Source organism: Pinus tabuliformis, chromosome X, assembly GCF_031772625.1.
Source record: "Pinus tabuliformis cultivar Carrire ecotype Pingquan chromosome X, CPIR1, whole genome shotgun sequence".
Lineage (NCBI taxonomy): Eukaryota > Viridiplantae > Streptophyta > Pinopsida > Pinales > Pinaceae > Pinus > Pinus tabuliformis.
Genome location: NC_142308.1, coordinates 1,142,602,592 through 1,142,627,820, shown reverse-complemented (window position 1 = coordinate 1,142,627,820; position 25,229 = coordinate 1,142,602,592).

The following is a 25,229-nucleotide window of genomic DNA, read 5'->3' as shown; positions in this document are numbered from 1 at the left end:
ACAAATTGTCAGAGCACTCGTGAAACCCCTCGTTCTCCCGCACATACCCCATTTTCCATATTTTTACCAACCTGATGTTTTTCATCTGATAAATAGGAAACTTGTATACTTCCAATATAAAATGAATGCATATGTGCATGATGTCATAGAAAATCCATTATGTGCAAAAATCGCATAGATTAACATTAATAGTTTAACATTAATTTCGTTATGCACCACCTGTTCTCCTGCATAAACCCCATCCTACACACGGTAAAAGATCCACACATTGAAACATATAAACAATATTAATTATTATTTCCTCCCGCACATACCCCGTCCTCCGCAAATATTCATAGATCTAAAATCATAGCTCTACACAACTGCTCTCGCACACATACTTCGTCCTCTGCACAGTAAAATTTCCGCACAAGGAAAGCATTTAACATTAATTTCGTCATTGCCGAATAAATTTCCCTATGCACGCTCATTCTCCCGCATATACCCCATCCTTGTGCACAATAAAAGATAATAATATTCCCCTTTCTCCTACACATACCCCATCCTCAATAAACATTCATATGATATAAGATGTGGAAATTTGTAAAAGTATCTTCGCACAATGAAATATTAAGTGGAGAATTATGTAGCCCCCCTGTTAATTTTAGGTATGTTCTATGCTAGAGCAATTTATTTAAATTTTCACAGTTAGAAATTACATCAGCATTAAAGTAAACTATAGATAGAACATAAATATAAATCACAGAATACAAGCCAAGACAAGAGGACACAAGATGTGGCGCCAACCAGGGACAAACCCCAATGTGGGGAAACCCTTGATCAATTCTTCCTTTACGTTCTTTAAAGTTCAGGAGAGAAATAGAGAGAGAGAGAGAGAGTACATTTACAATAGAAGTCGACATTTTGACTTTATGATATTTGCATGAGATCAGTTGAAGACATATTGCTTCAACTGATTCCCCAAGGTGACTGCTTCACCTATTATTGTGTTGTAACTCATATTCATGTTGCACCCGTCATTGTGCTACACTTGGTCACTGAGCTGCCCTCATCACTATGCTGCTCCCATCACCATGCTGCATTATTCATGATGATCATGATGTCTCAATCATCATTATGCATGCCCATCATGCTGCATCATTCATCATCATTATGTTGTCTCAATCATCATTATGCATGCCCATCATGTTGCATCATACTACTCCACTGCTAAGTTGTTGTATACAACTTTACTGCTCTCCATCATCATGCTGCACATATTTTGTTGTTGTCATCATGATGATTGGTTAGGGTACCAAGCACTATTGAAACAGTCCTTCAAACAACTTAGGACACTTCTTTGGTTATATTGTTGATCTGGGCATATATACAAGTCCTCAAAAACTCATACACAATCCTTGACTGTGGTGTTATGGCCTGCGACCTAACACACAGTCTTTCTGTAGCTTCCAAGCAGCATAAACATTGCTCCTTATCCTTCCAACGAGATCCCAACGGATCTATCCCTTAGCTCCTCTAACTCGGTTCTCCTACAAGAAGAGAACAACTTCATGTAGTCACAAAAGGATATGTAGATAGTCCTGTCTCTATGATGGTGTTGTCACCTACAGCAACTCGAACTTTCCTTCTTCTTTTACGCTGTCAACAGGCTTCGTTTAGTTGTGATAGTGTCTATCCTTGGAGTGCGTATTAGGCCTTTCTTATCTATGGTTAGGGCCTCCTTTGGTCAGCGAAGATGGACTGCATTAGACTGCGTATTAGGGCTTGCGTATAAGGCTACTAGTCAGCATATTTATGGTCTCCGTATAAGACATCTAGACAACATATTTAGGGCCTCCGTATAATACATCTGGACAATGTATTTAGGGCCTTCGTATAAGGCATATGGACAGCATAATAGGGTCTTCGTATAAGACATCTGGACATCATATTTAGGGCATCACTTGACTGTGATCAGGGTTGTTCCATTGACTACGTGTAGGGACCTTCATGACCTGCGTATGTCTTCATTTACAGTGGATAAGGTTAGGGCATTATTTTCATCTAGGCCAACATATTCTTTTGGTGTCTCTCCTTCTCCAAAAACCCAAGACGTGGAGAGGAGGAGATCACTCCAAGAATCTGTCTCCAAATGACTTCAATTCCACACCTATTTATACTAAAAATGTAGATGATGAATAGACACATCTATTGGGCTTCTGAGCCTATGTAAGATGTTGGTCGACTTAACAATTTGTCCATAGCATAAATAAATTCATAACTTCATAAATACTTATCGGAATCGGATGATCTTTAGATCAATCCTACACCTCTCGACGAGAGGGATCCAATATCAGATGCCATAAATAAGCTGACTCACATGGAGTTTGGCCCTAGTTGCCAATTTTAACACTCCCTCTAAAATAGGGAGAACTCCATCCGTTGATCCATATGTTTGACTGTATTGTCTCTGCCATCAGTGCCTTGCACTGCTCTACTCAGCTCTGCTAGCTCCGCTCAGCTCTGCTGGCTCTACTCAGCTCTGCTGGCTCTACTCTGCTCTATTGGCTCTACTCTGCTCTGCTGGCTCTGCTCAACTCTGTTGGCTCTGCTCTGCTCTACTCAGCTCTGCTGCCTTTGCTCAGCTCTACTCAGCTTACTCTCTGCTGAACCATGAAGAAGAAGAATTGATCGATAATGTCTCATACCATTCTCCACTGACTCGAAGTCAGTCTTAGAGTGCGTACCACTGGTCCCAAACCAGTTTCAACCGACCCAAAGTCAACATTATACGGGGTACCACTCCTAACACTGGTCCCAGACCAGTATCATCAGTCTCAGAGTGTGTACCACTAGTCCCAAACTAGTCTCAACCGACCCGAAGTCAGCGTCATAGTATGTACCACTCTCACTGGTCCCAGACCAGTCCTACACTGACCCGAAGTCAGTCTCAAAGTATGTACCACTGGTCCCAGACCAGTCTCAATCGACCTGAAGTCAGCGTCATAGTAGGTACAACTCCTACAACTGGTCCCAGACCAGTATCATTGATCCCAGATCAATGAAGGTCATCCTAGCATAGGGAGTACGGTAGATACAGCGATGCGTCCATCGGTACTACTATGGTCCCTATCCTCATTTCCCTGCTTATTGATCAGATGAGAGGTACTTCCCATGAGTCTCAGACTGCATGGGTAGGATGCCTTGACAGGAGAACTAATAAATCCTATCCTCACAATAGAACTAATCACCCTGCTACACAATCGTCATGGAGAACACATCATCCAAACCTCACAAGAGAACTAATCATCCTGCTACCCAGGAGAGCGAATCATCCTGTCCCATAAGAGAGTGAATCATCTTGTTCCACAAGAGAGTGAATCATCTTGTTCACAGGAGAGCGAATCATCCTGTCCAAAGGAAAAGTGAATCATCCTGTCCCACAAGAGAGCGAATCATCTTGTCCCACAAGAGAGCAAATCATCTTGTTCACAAGAGAGCGAATCATCCTATCCATAGGAGAGTGAATCATCCTGTCCCATAAGAGAGCGAATCATCTTGTCCCAGTGCACCACCATGGGAGGGTGAGTCACCTTGTGGTCGTATGTTGCTCCAACAAGAACTACAAGCCCCTAGAGCTCAATGTATGAAACATGCAGGACCATTTTACAAGGGTCTCTCGACGACTCCAAGTCGTTCAGGAAAATCACAAATTTTATCTTCCTCGGGGCTCTGACAAAGTGTAGTGACATGTACATCATCTCAGTGTGATGAAGCCTCCTTGCTCATCGACTTACCATATCCCAGATAAGGTAGTATCTGATGTCTATCTGCTGGAGCAATCATTGAATACAATATTCCTCAATAATCAAATCCCACCTCTGGTTGTCACAGAGAATCACAATGGTATTCATCATGTGTACTCACTAAAGAGTTTGCACAACCAGGAAACTTCATACGAGGTCATACTTGTAGTTATGTATCCAGTCTCGGCGGTACTTATAACAATCGACTTCTGCTTTCTGCTCATCCATGATATCGAACCAGAATCCAAAGAGAACCAGCACTGAAGAGTGCCCTAGTGATCCTCCACACTGCTTGCCCAGTCAGCATTCGAATAATCATACAGTTTTCATATTTCCGGCAGTGTATCTCAATCCATGAGAGATTGTGCCTCGAAGATATCTCAGAAGATTCTTGGCACCAATCTAGTGAGGCTCAACCAAATATGAGCTCACCATGCTAATTGTAAAACATATTTCCAAAATGCAACTCCCTCTGTCTCCTACAAATGAGAGGGTCTGCACCTATCAGACATAGGTGCCGGTATGAGAGGTCTATCATCCACAACCTTCGAGTAATGGTTTGGATCGATTTCACTCCTAGTGAATCTCAGCTTCATCAGACAGTTGTTGATCCTCTCATACTATGCCCGGGGTGATTTGCTTCAAGCCATAGAGGGCTTTCTACCACCTGCATACATGAGATTCCCGATCATGAATCTCAAACTCCTTAGGTTGTTCCAAACCTGTGGACCTATGGCATGAGGGGAATGGTCCCCTTATAATATTTTCCTTTGGTACATCTCAAACATGTACCTTCATGCTCTTTTTGAATTCAGGCATCCCTGTCACCATCTGACTCACAGACCTCCAGTGCTGTGTCAATGGACATGGTTCCCAGTGGACTTCCTGCAACTTGATACAACCCTGAACTCAAAAACATCTTTGAAAAATATATTTTCAAGCACATACCTTTCCATTGATGAGTGCCACCCTATAACTTTTGACTTCCATTGCTGACATGGACACCAGGTTCTTCTTGCGATCAGGTACATAAAAGAGATTCTGTAAATGAATCGAGTTACCCTCATTCAATTGAGGGGTAACATTCCCTGCACCCTTTTTGGGATAGGTGGTATTGGCTCCAAGTATAATCCCATGATTATCTATCCGATGAAGTGCCTAGGGTTCCTTGCTTTGTTTGAAGAGTCGACCATTTCTCCTTGATGAACTGTATTACGTGTCATTCCCTTAACCCTGGAATGATTTGTTTATCTTCATCAAAAGAAGTGTCTCGGCCATCCAGACACTCCTTCACATAATGGCCAAACTTATTGTAACCAAGGCATCTGTCTTTCCTTCCACCCTTAGATCCGAACTTCCCAATGAAGTGATCTTTAGGTAGGCTATCAGAACTTTCCGCTGCGCCATTCTGATAATATTCTCTGCTTCAACTTCACCCAGGGTGAATTTGAAGAGGTATGAGGAACCCATTGTTCCTTTTATCTTGTCCCAACTATCTTCGATGATTTCTCTTTCACTCTTGCTTGGGAATCGTCTTCCCTCAGCTCTGATATCATGTTAATTTTAGGTATGTTCTATGCTAGAGAAATTTATTTAAATTTTCACAGTTAGCAATCACATCAACATTAAAGTAAACTGCAGATAGAAAATAAATATAAATCGCAGAAGACAAGCCAAGACAAGAGGACACAAGATGTGGCGCTAGCCAAGGACAAACCCCAATGTGGGGAAACCCTTGATCAATTCTTCTTTTATGTTCTTCAAAGTTCAACAGAGAAAGAGAGAGAGAGAGAGAGATAGTACATTTACAATAGAAGTCAACATTTTGACTTTATGATATTTGCATGTGATCAGTTGAAGACATATTGCTTCAACTGTTTCTCCAAGGTGACTGCTTCACCTATTATGGTGTTGTAACTCGTACTCATGTTGCACCTGTCATTGTGCTACACCTGGTCACTGAGCTGCCCTCATCACTATGCTGCTCCCATCACCATGCTGCATTATTCATGATGATCATGATGTCTCAATCATCATTATGCATGCCCATCATGCTGCATCATTCATCATCATCATGTTGTCTCAATCATCATTATGCATGCTCATCATGTTGCATCATATTGCTCCACTGCTGAGTTGCTGTACACAACTTTACTGCTCTCCATCATCATGTTGCATATATCTTGTTGTTGTCATCATGATGACTGGTTAGGGAACCAAGCACTATTGAAACAGTCCTTCAAACAACTTAGGACACTTCTTTGGTTATGTTGTTGATCTGGGCATATATAAAAGTCCTCAAAAACTTATACATAATCCTTGACTTTGGTGTTATGGCCTGCGACCTAACACACAATCTTTTTGTAGTTTCCAGACAACATAAACCTTGTTCCTTGTCCTTCCAACGAGATCCTAATGGATCTATTCCTTAGCTCCTCTAAATCGGTTCTCCTACAAGAAGAGAATAGCTTCATGTGGTCACAAAAGGATATGCAGACAATCTTGTCTCTATGATGGTGTTGTCACCTACAGCAACTCGAACTTTCCTTCTTCTTTTACGCTGTCAACAGGCTTTGTTTAGCTATGATAATGTCTATCTTTGGAGTACGTATTAGGCCTCTCTTATCTGTGGTTAGGACCTCCTTTTGTCAACGAAGATGCACTGCATCAGACTACGTATTACTGCCTACGTATAAGGCTACTGGTCAGCATATTTATGGTCTCCGTATAAGACATCTGGACAGCATATTTAGGGCCTCCATATAATACATCTGGACAGTGTATTTAGGGCCTCCATATAAGGCATCTAGACAGCATAATAGGGTCTCCATATAAGACATCTGGACATCATATTTAGGGCATCACTTGACTGTGATCAGGGTTGTTCCATTGACTGCATGTAGGGACCTTCTGACCTGCGTATGTCTTCATTTACAGTGGATAAGGTTAGGGCATTATTTGCAGCTAGGCCAACGTATTCTTTTGGTGTCTCTCCTTCTCCAAAAACCCAAGATGTAGAGAGGAGGAGATCACTCCAAGAATATGTCTCCAAATGACTTCAAGTCCACACCTATTTATACTAAAAACGTAGATGATGAATAGACACATCTATTGGGCTTCTGAGCCTACGTAAGATGCTGGGTGACTTAACAATTTGTCAATAACATAAATAAATTTATAACTTCATAAATACTTATCGGAATCGGATGATCTTTAGATCAATCCTACACCTCTCAATGAGAGGGATACAATAAAAATATCAGCTGCCATAAATAAGCTAACCCACATGGAGTTTGGCCCTAGTTGCCAATTTTAACACTCCCTCTCAAATAGGGAGAACTCCATCTGTTGATCCATATGTACGACTGTACTGTCTCTGCGATCAGTGCCCTACACTACTCTGCTCAGCTCTGCTAGCTCTACTGGCTCTTCTCTGCTTTGCTGGCTCTGCTCAGCTCTGCTCAACTCTGTTGGCTCTACTCAGCTCTGCTGGCTTTGCTAAGCTCTGCTCAGCTTACTCTCTGTTGAACCATGAAGAAGAAAAATTGATCGAGAATGTCTCATACTATTCTCCACTAACCCGAAGTCAGTCTTAGAGTGTATACCACTAGTCCCATACCAGTCTCAACCGACCCAAAGTCAGCTTCATAGGGGGTACCACTCCTAACACTGGTCCCAGACCAGTCTCAACCGACCCGAAGTCAGCGTCATAGTATGTACCACTCTCACTGGTCCCAAACCAATCCTACACTAACCCGAATCAGTCTCAGAGTATGTACCACTGGTCCCAGACCAGTCTCAACTGACCCGAAGTCAACGTCATAGTAGGTACAACTCCTACAACTGGTCCCAGGCCAATATCATTGATCCCAGATCAATGAAGGTCATCCTAGCATAAGGAGTATAGTAGATACAACGATGTGTCCATCGGTACTACTATGGTCCCTATCCTCATTTCCCTGCTCATTGATAAGATGAGATGTACTTCCCATGAGTCCCAGACTGCATGGGTAGGATGCCTTGACAGGAGAACTAATCAATCCTGTTCTCACAGGAGAACTAATCATCCTGCTACACAATCGTCATGGAGAACACATCATCTAGACCTCACAAGAGAACTAATCATCCTGCTACACAATCGTCATGGAGAACACATCAGCCAGACCTCACAGGAGAACTAATCATCCTGCTACTCAGGAGAGAGAATCATCCTATCCCATAAGAGAGCGAATCATCTTGCTCCACAAGAGAGTGAATCAGCTTGTTCACAGGAGAGTGAATCATCCTATCCACAGGAGAGTGAACCATCCTGTCCCACAAGAGAGTGAATCATCTTGTTCACAAGAGAGCGAATCATCCTATCCACAGGAGAGCGAATCATCCTGTCCCACAAGAGAGCAAATCATCTTGTCCCAGTGCACCACCAGGGGAGGGTGAGTCACCTTGTGGTCATATGTTGCTCCAGTAAGAACTACAAGCCCCCAGAGCTCTCAGAGCTCAATGTATGCAACATGCAGGACCCTTTTACAAGGGTCTCTCGATGACTTCAAGTCATTCGGGAAAATCACAAATTTGATCTTTTCCCAGGGCTCTGACAAAGTGTAGCGACATGTACATCATCTTAGTGCGATGGAGCCACCTTGCTCATCGACTTACCATATCCCAGATAAGGCAGTATCTGATGTCTATCTGCTGGAGCAATCATTGAATATAGGATTCCTCAATAATCGAATCCCACCTCTGGTTGTCACAAAGAATCAAAATGGTATTCATCATGTGTACTCACTGAAGAGTTTCCACAACCAAACAACTTCATACGAGGTCATACTCGTAGTTATGTATCCGGTCTCAGTGGTACTTATAACAATTGACTTCTGCTTTCTGCTCATCCATGATATCGAACCAGAATCCATAGAGAACCAGCATTGAAGAGTGCCCTAGTGATCCTCTACACTGCCTGCCCAATCAGCATTTGAATAATCATATAATTTTCATATTTTTGATAGTGTATCTCAATCCATGAGAGATTGTGCCCCGAAGATATCTCAGAATATTCTTGGCACCAATCCAGTGAGGCTCAACCAAATATGATCTCACCATGCTAATTGCAAAACATATGTCCGGAATCCAACTCCCTCTGTCTCCTACAAATGAGAGGGTCTGTACCTGTCAGACATAGGTGCTGGTATGAGAGGTCTATCATCCACAACCTTCGAGTAATGGTTTGGATCGATTTCACTCCTAGTGAATCTCAACTTCATTAGACAGCTGTTGATCCTCTCATACTATGTCCGGGGTGATTTGCTTCAAGCCATAGAGGGCTTTCTACCACCTGCATACATGAGATTCCCAATCATGAATCTCAAACTCCTTGGATTGTTCCAAACCTGTGGACCTGTGGCATAAGGGGAATGGTCCCCTTATAATATTTTCCTTCGGTACATCTCAGACATGTACCTTCATGCTCTTTTTGAATTCAGGCATCCCTGTCACCATTTGACTCACAGACCTCTGGCGCTGTGTCAATGGACATGGTTCCCACTGGACTTCCTACAACTTGATACAACCCTGAACTTAAAAACATATTTGAAAAATCTATTTTCAAGCACGTAACTTTCCATCGATGAGTGCCACCTGTTGTGTTGTACAACAACCCCCCCATTTCTAAAAAAAAAAAAAACTTTTACATAAAATTTTGAATAAGAAATGGATCCCTTTTTAAAGAAACTTAGTTAAGATTTGTGAGTTGATAAATAAAACTGGTATTGACCCCTTTACATGAAAACTCTTTTTCAAAAACCTGATGTAAATGATTCATTTTGTAAATCCTTTTGAAAAATACTAAATGTTCCTTTAAAGAACATTATGAATAATTCTACATTGCGATAAAGTGATCGGACATCACATATCGCAATGACAAAGGGACATACATAAACAAGGCCTCAACATATTCTCTGATCCGATAAAGGAAATCACAATCGGCAATCAGAGATATCAAAGGTACACAAAAATAGGGCCTCAACATATTCTCCGATCCGATAAAGGAAATCGCAATCGCCAATCGGAGATATCAATGACAAAGGGACTCATGCAAAAGAAAGGCCTCAACAAATCCCCCGATCCGATAAAGGTAATCGCAATTGGCAATCGGGGATATCACATGACAAAGGGATAAAAGCACAAACCAAACCCCCGATTGCGATCAATTAATAGGGCACGCATCTCAAGAGGAAAACATACACTTAAACAGTTTGCATGCATGATACTCCGCTTTATTATAATATTACTTTATCAGCAATCGGAGATATTCGTTGCAAGTAAAAAACCCTATCCCTTTGAAACTCCCGATTGCGATTTGCGATTTATCGCCGATCACCGATCAGGGAAATCTGAAGACACGCTTGAGATAATAATCGATGAGATGGGCATTTATGGTATTAATTCATCATGATTGGTGGCTCGAACGGCTATTAAATTTTACAGTTAAGAGTGTGTCCTTCAAAAGATTTCATTCGTGGTAATTTTGTACATCTGATTTATCATACGACAATCACCTTAATTCTATTCATTTTCATAGTAGCTTTCAGCGACAAATCCCTGTATTACGGTTTGAAATTGTCTGTGCAGAGTTTCTCAGAACTCATGAATCTAGAGAAGATGGGGAAGAAATCTAAGAAGGCCAAAGAAACCCCTATAGCAAAAGCAACCCCCGTAGCTAAAGAACCAGGACCGAGCAAGAAGGGATTAATTTCAGATACAACATGTCTCGGTCTGGGAAATACGAGCTGGGAAAGCATCTATAATCTGATAGAAGCAGAGGAACCCGAAGAATTATCAGAGGAAGCCACAGCTGATTCAACCAACAAGTCAAAGGGGACTCTCAAAGAATTGGCCTGTTCATACCTTCACAGAATAGCAACGCGGGCCAAAATATTGCCATACACTGATGTGGTTAGATGGGTTGTTGAGAAAATCCCAACTTCAGATAGAACATTTTCCATGGCCGATGGAAGGATATTCAGGTCATTCAAACCTGAAGATCTCAGGCAAATGTACCATCTACCTCAGCCCGAGAAGCGCTATAACAAGGCATTCTTGGAAGCATTTGCAAAGGAAAATGACTTGGAATCAGACCCGATCAAGCACTGGAGGCATTTCCCAGAAAAACATAAGCATGATTCATCAGGTAAGTATTCTGTCGACTCACTAGCTTCTCCTTATTGCTATGCTGGAGCTATGATGTGTAGACTGTGGGGACAACATGATTCTGCAAAATTTTCTATAGATATGGTCCCGTTAATGGAAGCTGCAATTAATGGTTATGTTATGGATTGGGAAAATATTTTGTCTAATAAACTATCCATTGAGATATTAAAATACAGAAGGAAATTATTTACAACTTCCCAGATCATTCCCCCTTTCTACTATAGTGCATATATTCTGGATATTATTTGTTTTAATTCTAAATTCTCGATACTCGGATGGAAGTGGACTTCCCAAGATCCCAACCCTATTCATATCTATCACAAGCAGTTGTGGAAGGCACACTATAAAAATCACTTGTACATAATTTGCAATGGTTTTGTTTCACTTGTATATTATTCTATTTTCAATAAGCTTGCCCCCAGGATATCCCAAGAAGCAGTAATTAACCTAACAGCAGTAGGTAGCTGGTTCAGGGAGGAGAAATTTGCCTATGTGAGGTTTTTCGGTAGTCTCACTAATCCTCATGTTCTTCCTCTATATGTCCCTGATAAATTGTTAGCCCGAGAATTGGCATATCAGATAACAGTTTCAGGAACATCAAGAACCCTTAAGGATTCCAAGAAATAAATGTGGCCTATATTCCCCCTACGATGTGGCATTTTTACCTTGCATGATTACAAGCATGTAGAGAAGATTCAGATGCTAAATCTTGCCACCATTCCGAATAGGCAATATGACCCAAGGAAGGTTGCCTATAACGTCACCTCTCAAGCTAAACTTGCTAAATTCAATCATGAAGCATATGTTTTTGATGATTTATTTGCTTCAGCCGAAATATTTTTCAGGTTAAAGGATTGGCTAGGATCAAATATGGAGAAGAAGGGTTAGAAACATTCAATAGGCTCAGAGCCCAGAGGTTGCAAACTTTGCCTTTGGACCTATTAGGTACAGCCCCGATTGATCAGCCACAAAGTCAAAGTGAAGAGAAAACTGCCGACAAGACTCCTGTAGAGGAGAAGATCCCTGAAAAAGAAAATTCCCAAAGCAGGAACAGGGACAAGGAAAAAGTGGTGAACTCATTGACTCAAGCATCTATGTTGATCCAAAACTAATCAAGGAATGACAGCAGTTTGATTCCATTATTAGCAATACTGAGAGCCTTCAAGAATTTAGCACACCTGTAGAGCCTCTAACTTGCACTTGATTATCCATCATTACCTACAGTTTTCCCTCACTCATCTCTCTCTTTTGCCTCATTTTCCTTGCAAACCTACCCAGATCATTACATTTGATGTCTTTAAGCATGATTAAGTGAACTTTGCTAATGTGTGACTGTTTTTTTTAGATTTTGACATATTTGCAGAGATTCCGCAGCTGTCTGGCAATTCCGCAGCCATTCAGCGATTCCGCAGCCATCTGATGATTCCGCAGCCTTTTTGTTAATCTCAAGGTTCCACGTGTCATTTTGCAAAACGAGCCACATGGGCACGTGGGAATAAAGGTGCTCAAGGTTCCTGTGCTATTGGTTCGGTCAGCCACATCATCTACACCTCCGGTCAATGAGGGTCAAGCCACGGTCAACAAAGGCAGCTTAAACGGTGTTACGTAAGCTGTTGGGTCACGTCAATGCAACTGGTGATTTGTCCATGTTACGCATGTTGTGGGAAACATAATCCAACTCTGGATTCAATTCCCATAACGACCAGAACCTCCAGCTCATCCACGAGGCTTATGACGTGTTGCTGAACCTTTATTACGCATGACAGATTAGTTAATTTTCAGTTTCTAGCTTTACGCATTAGGCAATCGTTTAGATGCCTATAAAAACTTGCGTCTGTGTATGCTTAATGTTACTTTTAGTTGCTGTGTTTTATGAACTTGTTATAATTTTAGTGCATTTCAAGACTCTGTTTTGATAGTGCTGTTCTAGCACTCTTGACTGTAATTTTCTGCATATGGAGTAATAGAAGACAGTGCTGTTCTGACGTTTTCAAATCCTTGAGTCTTCTTTGGGTTGTATGAATGGAGGGCCCCCGTTCATGACCGCCCTTGTATAGTATTTTATGTTCATATTCTTGCTATTTCCTTATTTTCCATTCAACATTTCCTTTTCTTTGAAACATGTACAGCTTGATTCACTTTCATTGTCATTTCATTTGCAGCATTCACTTAAACTGATCAGTATTGTTCTTTTGCAGGTTTTTAACCCGGGATTGTTTTTGTCTTTATGTATTTGCTTTATATCTGATGGCATTTTCAGTTGACAGATTCAAAGTTGCTGCCTTTACTTTATTTTCATAGCTGATTTCTAGTTTAGTTTCTCAAAGTTGTCTGCTAACATATTGATGGTCTCTTTATCACAAATTGTTCATCTTTTAGAGATCAGAATACTAATAAATTTCAGCTGGCTTTGAGTACTTTTTAGACTAATCTTTAACTACTTTCTAATCGTGCTTTACATAGTACCATATGTTAGAAGTAGAGAGTTAGGAAGAGCTGAACATTATAACTAGTCTTTAAAGTAGATTTTTCTCATTTTTGATCACTTTTTAAACTCATCTTTAGCTACTTCCTAATCGTGTTTTACACAGTACTATGTGTTGGAAGCAGAGAGTTAGGAAGAGATAAACATTATCATTGGTTTTTAAAGTGATTTTCTTACCTTTTATTTGCAGCAGCATGAATGGTGTCTAGTGCCATTAGAAAGTGGTTCTTTGCTTTCAGTTCATTTCAATTTATTTATTTCTTTCAAGCTTTTCCTTTTCAGCAAGTAGTTAGAAACCACCAATCACACACCCTCACTCATCTAGAATTCACCTTACACACACTATCACTCATCTATTTATAAAATCATCACTCCATCTTAGGAAGATAAATTAACCACAAACAACACCCCCAAACGACAAAAAGTCCTAAGAGGTTGCTTAAGTACATATAGTACACCTTCACTTCATCAGCTTACGAGCCCCGGGTTGACAATTAATGACATCAATTTAGGAACACTAAATTGACTAAACAACACCTAAGGTGACAACTGGTCAAAAATCAATAATCAATACAATTCCGACAGAAGGAACTAGCAGCCCACCCATAACTCACAAGGATGTAGAAATAATCCCCGAAAACCCCTCTGATGAAATTGTTTTGCATGTAGAAGAAATACCACCACTGGATGTCTTCTACAGCCCTAAGCATAGGGTTGTAGTAAAAAGACAAAGGAAAAAGAGGAAATTTGATCAATCTCCTCTTTTAACTTCACAAATGGAGATAACAAACATGGTATGGAGAGAAGAAGTTAACCCTTCTGAAGATCTCACTAAACTTTCTCAGTATGTTGGAGCATACACAGCAGCAACAATGGACAAAGCATCAGAGGTCAGTAACTTGCTCAAAGAAAAAGATCAAGCGATCATTTTGCTAGAAACACAGGCACAAGAGAAACAACAAAAGATAGAGCAGTTGGAACAACAGTTAGCAGTCCAGAGGTAGTTAAATAACCAATTGAACGAGCAATTGCTCAAAGAAAAACAAAGGATTGATCAACATGCAATTCAAAAGCAACAGGAATTATCCCAAGCATTGAGCAAGTTGCAATCAATAAACGAACAGTTGAGAAAATCAAAAGAAGAATAGATCGCTCAACTATCACTCCAGATTGAAAGATTCAAAGAATATCCCCAAGTGGGAGAATTCAGATCGGAGGCTCTACAAATTACCAAGGCATTTTCTAAACAGTTGAGCCTATTGTGTCATAATATCTCACTCGCTCTTCCTCTATGTGAAATTTCCTCATCTATGATTGATAAATCAGTTGATGCAAGACTAAATTTGGAGCAAGCAGATGAAAGATTAACAGATTTTCTCTCCTGGCAAGAAACCGAAGAAGGAAAAGCTACTAATCTACCCCAAATTCTGGAATCACATAAAGAAATCCTATTCACTGAATGGCAATCTCAACTAATGAAGGCAGAAAGAGCGACTTCAAGATGCAGATCGGCAACAAATAATCTAGTTGAATTGATTAATGATACTCTTTATTTGTCAAATTTAATTACAGAGTGTTCTCCAGGGAAACTTCCATCAATAAAAGCATTGGAACAAACATGGAAACAGGAGCTGGAGCAGAGGGAAAGATTGATTGCAGGTATTCAAACTTTAACATGGGAAACCTTTTGGTTTTTCCTTGTTAAACCACACAGTTAGCGGACAGCGATGAAATTCCTCACCGATGCAATCGGCCATATGATTCCTGAAATTTCTGATGCCACCTACACAGCTCAGTTACACTCACGAATGAGTCATCCACCAGAACTTCAACCGATGCTTTCCATTTGTCAGCTCAAGTCACAAGATAAGCAGCCAATACAGTGAATCATTCTGACTGACTGCAGCATGCCTATTTCGAGAAGATCTTCACATATTTGTGATTTGGTTATACCAGCACATAGCATTTTTATTTCATAGTTTTTTATTTAGATAGTATTTATAGACCCTTTCATGTTTTTAGAAAGGGTCCTCAAATTTTTGTGTTAAGACTTGGATTGGAAGTTGCACTACGGTATTTATGATATATTTATTTTTATAAAAACTAGACTTGAATTCTGAGTTTTGATGAAGAATACTTTTATGTGATATGCGCTATTGCTTCTTGTAAAAGTGTTTCCAAGTTGAAAGGCAGGATCTGAATGCAATTCATATTGGAGGAGACTCAAACACATATGGTACTATTATCTATGTTTTTGTTTCATGCTTTTATGTGAACCAACATTTATTTAATTTTGCTATTATTGATATATGTATATGCTCTTACAACAATTCTTTCACTTATCACTATTGAATGTTTAAGAGTTGTTATTTTTCATATATATGTGTATCAGTAATATATAAATATTAGTGTGATAACATTTTAATCATTACTTTGTTCAACTACTTGAACAAAGTAATTATCATATGAATAAATATTTTTGTTTATAAGTAGAGTCATCTATATGCCTACTTGTCAATAAGAATCATCAAAAATTGCACTAAGAGAAAGACTTCCCGGGATAGATTAGTTGTTTATATTGTTGCATATTAGAATAAATCATCCATCATTCCCATTAGATATTATAAAATCGATCACTTATCCATCCCATTTATAAATCATTAGGAAACTGGTCCCATTATATCCAGTCGAAGCCACCACACCAAACAGAAAAGGAGCTGCTTTTAAGGTCCGGACCGGGTGGTTTTCCCCGATGTTGATGCAGCGATTTTCGAGGCATCAACATTTTTGGTGCTAGGAGGGCATGAACTGGAAAATGCCAGAGAACCGAACCCGAAGGTTTGGATATAGCATTGAGAGATGAAGGTGTGAAGAAAGCATTCAAAGATGCCGGATGCTGGAACTTTTGTAAAAAGCTGCAAGGAGGACATGCGCAGGCAACCAAAGAGTTTGCTTTAAACTTCACCGGTTTAAATTCAAAAATAGCTATGTTGGAAGTTCAAGTGTCTCCGGAGGCAATAGCTGCTGTAACAGAGATTCCAAGAGGGCGGCAAGAATGGTTTAAGAACTTTAAGTTTGATATGAATCCATGCAAAGAGTTTTTAAAAGAGGCATATGTGAATGAAGACCTAACAAAAGCAGTGCCCAGAAACTATGTCAAGGAGCATTATGCCCTTCTTCTCACCTGTATTCAGAAATACTTGACCTGTGAAGGAAGATACAATAAGGTCTACTCTTATCACTTCAAGCTGCTTTTACATTTCACTGGGAAAGCTTCCATAGACATTCCTTTTTACTGTTATCACTTAGAATTTAAAAAAAAAAAAAAAAAATTTGCATATAATCCTTTGTCCTGGTTCAATGTCGAAAGTCTGTGGCAAATTGTTTTCGTTGTATGTTTCTTACTTAGGGTTGGATATTTTATAAAATAGAGGACTGTTCTGGCTTATGTAAAAAACAGAGTTCAGTAATATAAATGATAGTTTTACTTCTCAGGATTCATAAGGGATTTACTTGTTCAGAATGTGTGATGGTATATTTTCTTTAGTGTTCTTTTACAGTTGTACAAATGCATAATCACTCAGAATTCATTGATCATGCTCTGACTTCCTGTATGCCTTTGTAAACTGTGGTTTTATATAAGTGGTTTTCTGAACATCCAAATGCTAAGTGCCCTGATTTCTATGTAAGGCATCATCATTGTTTGCTGTAGTATGTTTGACTCCATAGGCCCAATGGAAACTTATGTAATATTTGTCCAGCCTTCATTATTTGTCAATGTTATTCACAAGAGTTAGCCATCTTACTGATAGTCAAAATCAATAATCCTTTGAGAGAGCCCTCTCAGGCTAAGGAGGCTAAGCCTTAGTCAAAAGATTGGTGTGAAATAGTTACTTGAAGTCTTCCTGGGTTGCAGCCTTCCAGAGCTTGATTTTGAGATAACAGTTGCATATTAGAATAAATCATCCATCATTCCCATTAGATATTATGAAATCGATCACTTATCCATCCCATTTATAAATCATTAGGAAACTGGTCCCATTATATCCAGTCGAAGCCACCACACCAAACGGAAAAGGAGCTGCTTTTAAGGTCCGAATCGGGTGGTTTTCCCCGATGTTGATGCAGCGATTTTCGAGGCATCAACATTTTTGGTGCTAGAAGGAGGGCATGAACTGTGAATGGCGAGAAAATCCAAATCTACAATCCATTCTAAGAGTAAATATCCCTCCACCTCACCTCCGACTTCTCCCTTGCATGCTAAAACTTTAGTGTTCAAGCGAGAGGTTGAGGAAACAACAACCACTACTCAACCCCAAAACATCTCAGATAAATCGACTCTAGAATCTCCTAAAGTACAGTCTCTAATCCACAAACTTCAAGGATTCTTGATATCACCACAGAAATCTAAGTCATCTCAAGGCAGTGTGACTTCGCAATTCGTTCCTTCTCACCCCCTCACCAGACTTCAGAGTGAAAAGCTTGGTATTGAACCTACTGAGTTACCTTTGCCTAAAAGGAAAAGAGCAAGGAAAACAACTGAAGGATATGATAGTGAAACCTTCTCATCATCATCATCCATTTCATCTTCTCCATTGCGAAGTCAACCATCCACTCCTCCACTCTAGATTGTCGTTCAACAGGGAACTGCAACTTCAACATCTGTTTCTCAGCCATCTCAAACTTCGATATCTATTTCCCAACCATCTAGAACTTCATCTGTGCTATCATCCATTAGTAGCTTGACAATGGCACAGAACCCATGGAGTAGTCCTGGTGCAGTCGCCATGCCTGCACCTTTGAATGCATTGCCAGCTCATCCTGAAAAATGGTTGCCAAAATTCAATCCAGATGCAGGCATACAGGCAGACGAACACATAAACAACTTTATGTTGTCAGTCAACTTAAAAGGAGTTACTGAGGAAGATGTGGTTGTCAAACTTTTCCCTTATACCCTACAAGGATCAGCTGGGTCTTGGTACTTTTCCCTACCATCAGGATCCATTACTAGTTGGAATATTTTTCAAGAACAGTTCTTAACTAAATACGGTGATGACAGATCTGTAGCAACATTAATCAATGATCTTTCAAATCTTAAAGCAGAATCTAGAGAACCTATTAAAGAGTTCAATTCACAATTTAATAAACTCTTAAATAAGATTCCTACTACCTTTAAGCCTATTGAACAAGTTAGAAGTGAATGGTATATAACAGATTTACCTTCAAACATAGATATCTTTGTAGATAGAGCTGGAAAACCTACTCCAGAAGAAAATATGAAAGAGGCAATTGCTATGGAAAAATGTATCATCGCTTTAGAAAAGAAATCTGCTCTTGAAGATAGAAAATCTAAAAAAGTCTCCTTCAAAGATGAGTCAAAGAAGAAAATGGCTAAAGATCCATACGATATGGAAGGTCTCCAAAAAGTTCTTAAGACTATGTCAAATGAAATGATAGAAATCAAGAAACAAGTAGCTGAGACTTCAACTAGAAAGCCATTTAGAAACTTTAAAAATCCAGAATCAAAACCTCCTAATGCTATATCCAACACAGAGTCAGACATCGAAGACGATGAAGAAGAAGATACAGTGTTATCATTTGAAGAACCAGAAGAAGAGGTAACAGTAGAATGTCATGGGATGTGGGACTTCATTTTGCCCAATTCTGATACTGAAAATGAACAGGAAGCTTTCCCAGTAAGTACCAGGAGTAAAGGCACTCCAGAACCTATTCAAGTAACTCAGAAGAAAAAGAACACGGGTACTACTACTAAGGAAAAGACTCCCACAAAGAAGTCTACAGTCACTCCTACTCAAAATCAGCCATCAGCTTCCAATCCACCTTCAACATCTAAAACATTAGTAGTTACAGACTCTATGGATTACAACATCATTGAAGACATGAAGAAAACGAAAGCAAATATCACTATGTTTGAGCTTAGTAAACTCAAACATCAACAAAAATTGTTGCTCAAGGAATTGGATGCAGTACCTTCTTCTCCCCTTCCGAATGTTGTACTGTCCAAAGCTGCTAATGAGGCAGGTAAACCACCACCGGGTAGAATAGAAGCTACTGATACTATTCTAATCGGAGATAGATCAAATTCCCATACTCCTCCTTTTCTCTTGACCTACGAAATTTATAATAGAAATCTGCACAATTGCTTAATAGACTCTGGGCTTCATCGAATATAATGCCGACCTCGGTTTGTTCTAAATTGAATATTGAGCCCCAAAAGTCTGCAGTGCATATTGTCCAGTTGGATAGAACTAAGGTCCAAGTATTAGGAGAAATCAACTTGGTTACCATCAGGTTATCAGCTGATCCAAGAGTGGTTCAGAGAATTGACATATTAATTGCTGATATTCCTGAGTTCTATGGTTTGATTTTAAGTAGAGACTGGTCTGAGAAACTTCATGGTTACATTTCTACCGATTGGTCTCACATGTGGCTGCCCTATAAAGGAAAGCCAAATCAGATTAAGATTGATCGGGAGAAGCATATGACTCATACTGTAACAGAGTTTGAACAAGAAAACCAGCCTATAGCATTCAACAATAACATTCTTGGTAACTACTCATCTGAATCATTCTTTGGTAATTTTACTGCTCAATCATCACCTTTCTCAGTTAATAATTTCACATCTCAAATTGAAAATTTTTCCCAAACAGATACATCAAGGTGTGTTAAAATTGCTGAGGAAATTGTAAATAAAACTGTAGATAAACCTTTATTTTGGTCATTATATTTTGATGGGTCTAAATCTAATGAAGGTGCAGGAGCAGGATGTATTTTAGTTAGTCTTGAGGGAGAAAAGACCATGCTATCATGTAGATTAGAATTTGAGTGCACAAACAATACTGTTGAATACGAAGCCTTGATTCAAGGACTTTACAAAGCAATTGGTCTTAAGGTACAATATTTGAAAGTGTTTGGTGACTCTGAAATTGTTATAAAACAAGTCAGAAATACTATACATTGTCTTTCTAGTCACCTTAAACATTATCAATCCTTGGTACAAGACCTTGTATCTCATTTTCTAGCATTTAATATTTCTCCCATTCCTAGAACTCAGAATGCAGCAGCAGATTTGCTAGCCAATGTTGCTTCTAAGCTCCTTCCATTTGAAGATTACAGTCTCGATAGATTTTCAGTAGAGTTAATTTTCAGACCATCAATTCCCAATAATGTCACTAACTGGCGAGTATTCAATCATGATGATGACATTTTAAATTTCTTAACTTCTGATAAGTCCTATGATGATCAAATTATTGATGAAAGTGAGCATGATCTTCAAATGAAGGAAAATTTTGAAGAAAATTCAATACCTAAACTAGTGGTCAAACTTGAAGATCTTTATGACATCAAAGATAGGTTTAAACATGTTACTAATTCAAAGCTCCAAAGTTCTACTTTGAGATTTGAATTAATAAACTTTGGTACAGAGGACAAGCCACAAAACATCAATTTTGGATTAGGACTTACTTCAGAAGAAAGAATTGCATTTATTATAGATTATTGAATAGATATAAAAATGTCTTCGCTTGATGACTTGAAAACATATGATACCTCTATCATACAGCATACCATTCCAATGATAACTAAAGAAAAACCAGTATAGCAGAAATTAAGGAAAATTCATCCCAACCTTGAAAGTCAGATAAAAGTTGAGTTAAACAAACTCTTGAAGGCTAAGATAATTTTCCCTGTTAGACATTCAAATTGGGTGTCCAACTTGGTGCCAGTAAGAAAGAAAAATGGTGACATTAGAATTTGTATTGATTTCAGAAATCTTAACAAAGCAAGTCAAAAGGATAATTTTCCTCTACCAACAATGGAGCAAACTCTCCATTCAGTAGCTAGTTCTGAACTAATGTCTTTCTTAGACAGTTTTTTAGGGTATAACCAAATTTTGGTGCACCCCGATGACAAACTTAAGACTACTTTCAGAACTAAGTGGGGAACTTATGCCTATCAAAAAATGCCTTTCGGATTAATCAATGCTGGAGCTACATTCCAAAGAGCGATGGACATAACATTCAAAGGTCTAATCAATAAATCGGTAGTTGTCTATTTGGATGACATCATTGTCTTCTCTAATAAAATATCAAGTCATTTACGTGATTTGAAACAAATCTTTGAACGCTGTAAAAGGTATGGCATTTCACTCAATCCTAAGAAGTCCTTTTTTTCTCTTGACCAAGGTAAACTCTTGGGATTCATTGTTTCGAAAGATGGTATTTATATTGATCCAAATAGAATCAAAGAGATTTCTGATATACCATTTCCACATAATAAAAAATCAATGCAATCATTTTTAGGTCAAATTAACTTTGTAAAAAGATTTGTTCCAGATTTTTCATAGATTGTTTTACCATTACAAACCATGATCAAGAAAAACTCAGTGTTTAAATGGGGGCATATAGAAAGGGAGGCTTTTAATTCAATCAAGCAGGCAATCATAAATGCTCCCGCATTAAACACTTACAATTTTTCAAAACATTTCATTTTATATACTCTTGCATCTTATTCATCTTATGCAGCAGTACTCACACAAATCAATGAACAAAACTTGGAAGCACCAATTTCATTTTATAGTTCAAATCTTCAAGGTGTTGAACTTAATTACTCCGAATTTGAAAGCAAGCCTTTGTTGTATACAAATCCATCAAACACTTTAGGCCCTTTCTCTTAAAGGCTCACACAAAAGTTATAGTCCCTTTTTCAGCAGTAAGACAGTTACTAATTCAAAGGGAATTGGGAGAAAAAAGGGCAAACTGGGTCACAGCATTACAAGAATATGATTTGGACATTAGACCAGCAAAGATTGTCAAAGGCCAAGGCTTCTAATATTCAGGAACATGAAGGTACAAAAAATATCGAAGAAATCAATGAGTTAAGTACCATTAATCCTGAATCCCAATATGTAGATTTGATATTCTATTTGAAAAATGGATATGCTCCTTCTAATCTTTCCTATAAAAATAAACGTGCAATAAGACTGAAAGAAAAAAACTTCATGATTGTTGATGATGTGTTGTTTAAACAGAATTATGATTCAATTTTGTTAAGATGCTTAGAAAAACATGAAGTGCAAAAGGTCTTGCAAGAACTACATGATGGTCCAGCAGGAGAACATTTTGGAGCTGATACAACAGCGCAAAAAATTATTCATGCTGGGTATTATTAGCCCACCTTATTTAAAGACACTCATGAATATGTAAGGAAATGCAAGACATGTCAAACCACCAATGGAAGACAAAGGAAGCCAGCTTTTCCTCTGCAACCAGTCAACATTGAACAACGCTTTGAACAATGGGGATTGGATATCATTGGAGAAGTTATTCCACATTCATCCAAACAGCATAAGTATATCCTTATAGCTACCGATTATTTTACTAAGTGCGTAGAAGCAATTCCTTTGAAGACAGAAACTCTAAGGCAATCATTGAATTCATAGATCAGTTAATCATTACCAGGTTTGGTGTCCCAAATGCTCTTATTTTTTATAATGCATCTTATTTCTCTGGTATTTCTATACTTAAATTTGCTATCAAAAGAGGATTCAAATTGAAATATTCTACAAAATACTACCCTCAGGATAATGGTTTAGTAGAATCCACCAATAAAATTTTTATCAAAATCATTAAGAGAACTATTGATCAGAATCATAAGAATTGGCACAAGTCTTTGATATTTGCATTATGGGAAGACCGTATAACACATAAAACCTCAATAGGCACTTCTCCATTTAATCTAGTGTATGGAAAGGAGGCTGTCATACCAGCAAACTTAGTACTTCCATCACTAGCCGTAGTGTAGTTTATTGAAGAAAACCCCTCATCTTCTATTCAATTGAGACATAATTAGATTCTGAAATTAGAGGAAGAAAGGGAGAAAGCCCAAATAACACATGCAAAGCATCAACAAATTATTAAGTCTTCTTTTGATACAACTTCAAGCGGCTCAAAACATTTACAAGTTGGTGATCTTGTTTTGAAATGGGACAAAGCCCACAAGGATAAAGGAAAACACACTAAATTCCAGAAAATGTGGCTCGGACCATTTCAGATCAGTGAAAAGATAGGCCCATCAACATTCATATTGCAAGATCTATCAGGAAAGAGAGATTTTCTTCCTGTCAATGGGCTTATTTTGAAAAAATTCTTCAACTGAGGAGGTAACCCCTTCTCACTTTGTAAATATTCAATTTTTAGCTATATTTGTGTAAATAATTATTTATTTTCTTTCTTAGAAAATAAAGTTGTAAATAGTCTTCTATTGGTCTTTACTATTTTGAAAAGGTTACTTAAAAGAAAATAGTCTTAATATTTACTTTTGATAGATGGAAGCCTTGAAGGAAAAGGAAAATTCTAGGAAATTAGGTATAAGTAAACTCTGAAAACCCTTTTTATTTTTGTGAAATCTTCTCAAAACTTGAAAATACTGTAAATCATTCTAAGTTTTAGAAGCTTAAAAAGGTTATCAATACAAAGCAAAGACTGATCCAATCTTAGCATCTTCAACTCTCAAAACTGTCATCCATGTTCTCTTAAGGAGAAAATTATTCACCCCATCCATCAAAGTTTATGATTTTTCAAAGTGTAATTCCAAAATATATTTGATATAAAAGATAAGAGGTCTCATCACGAGCCTACTTACCATAATCATAGGGGACTATTTCAACTTACATTACCAACACTGCATACCGAAACAAGGTAATGGTTTATAACTATAAGACAAGGGGTCTCATCACCAGCCAACTTGTTCAGTTAAATTACAACCAATGAATGGCATTGTCAACAGCTGGCCACCAAACCAGGACAATGGCTTTTTATCTTACAAAATAAAGAAATAAAGAAAAAAAAAATGCAATACAAAAAATGTGGAAACATATCTTTTGGATTCATTCTTTTAAATTATACTCTGAAATGGATGGGACAATGAATGATCAAATGGTTAAAAGGTAACCCTGCCGAGACTATGAACGTTTGCTGGCAGCAGTGGCTCTACCTGTGACAAAGGAGTCATTATACAAGCTAAGTTGGAGAAGTCTCTTGTTTTATCATTATCAACCAATTAAGGTTTACTTAAACTTAGGATGTATTTAATTTTGAGATGAGAAAGAAATAACAAAAATAGTTTTCATTATATTCAGAGTTTATGATTACCTAGTTATATTAGATTTTCTCTATCCATTAAGGTTTTCAGATTAAGAAGGTTAAAATATTATATTATTTTCTCAGAGATAACTGTTTCTCCCAGTGAATCGCCAATTGTTGTGTTGTACAACAACCCCCCATTTCTAAAAAACTTTTACATAAAATTTTTAATAAGAAATGGGTCCCTTTTTAAATAAACTTAGTTAAGATTTGTGAGTTGATAAATAAAACTGGTATTGACCTCTTTACAAGAAAAATATTTATCAAAAACCCGATGTAAATGATTCATTTTGTAAAGCCTTTTGAAAAATACAAAGTGTTCCTTTAAAAAACATTATGAATAATTCTACATTGCGATAAAGCGATCAGAGATCGCATATCGCAATGACAAAGGGACATACACAAACAAGGCCTCAACATATTCTCCGATCTGATAAAGGAAATCGCAATCAGAAATCGGAGATATCAAAGGTACACACACAAATAGGGCCTCAACATATTCTCCGATCTGATAAAGGAAATCGCAATCGGAAATCGGAGATATCAAAGACAAAGGGACTCACACAAAAGAAAGGCCTCAACAAATCCCCC